The sequence below is a fragment of the Phalaenopsis equestris genome, unplaced genomic scaffold, assembly GCF_001263595.1.
Source record: "Phalaenopsis equestris unplaced genomic scaffold, ASM126359v1 Scaffold189439, whole genome shotgun sequence".
Classification (NCBI taxonomy): domain Eukaryota; kingdom Viridiplantae; phylum Streptophyta; class Magnoliopsida; order Asparagales; family Orchidaceae; genus Phalaenopsis; species Phalaenopsis equestris.
In genome coordinates, this window is record NW_018209388.1 from 1 (window position 1) to 787 (window position 787).

A 787-nucleotide genomic window follows, 5' to 3' on the forward strand; every position below is an offset into this window, starting at 1 on the left:
TATAAGGCTCAGAAGCAACTAATGAGAATTGCATTATGAAACTTGGCTTTTATCTAAATGAATAGATTGCATTTTATTTTTCAGATATAGATGAAGTCAGAAAGATGAAGAATTGGATGTGCCCCCACTGTATTGAAGAGAAAGGCATCAAACCTTATTGGATATGTAACAGGTATGCAACATATGTTGAGGCTTTTCAAATCATTTATCTTTCTTCAACTATTAAACGAGAGATCCAATTTTCCTTTATCACAAGCTAGACATTTACTTTTCTTATGCTGCCATCTTTAGAACATTTCTTTAATGGTTAAGTCCTTTTAAGCTAAATTGTGGATGAGATGATCTAATCTAAACTATTTCATTCTTCCAAGGAATGTTTTATAATTTAGTTCAAAACAATTCATTCAAACTTGTGTTTTGACAAATAGTCGATCGTTTAAGCATTATTCACTAATTCAAGAGCAGATTTTGCTGATGATGATGCTTTTCTTCAAATGGTATGGCAGTTCTCTATGTTTGAAGAAGCGAAAGATGACACCAACTGGAATTGCTATTTATCATGGTTTGTTCATCTCATCTATTTAGTATACTAAATTTCTAATTGATTTTTATTTTCTATATTCCTAAGATGGTAATTTTGACGGCCTCATTGTTTTTCATGTTGTTGGAGCACAGCTCGTGAAAAAGGGTATAAATCAGTGGCACACTTGCTGATGGATGAGTTGAAAAGTGCTGGAAAATGGTTCGAAGCCTAGAAGAATTTCAAAGAAAGGCAACATTTGAGTGG

General features: G+C 32.8%; 1 long non-coding RNA gene across 1 annotated transcript; it reads left to right on the forward strand.

The window, feature by feature from the left end:
* Positions 1-66: 66 nt before the first annotated feature.
* LOC110034522 lies at positions 67-781 on the forward strand. Its single transcript, XR_002295067.1, has 3 exons — positions 67-172; positions 507-562; positions 676-781. It is a non-coding gene; the product is annotated as an uncharacterized LOC110034522 (long non-coding RNA).
* Positions 782-787: the final 6 nt, after the last annotated feature.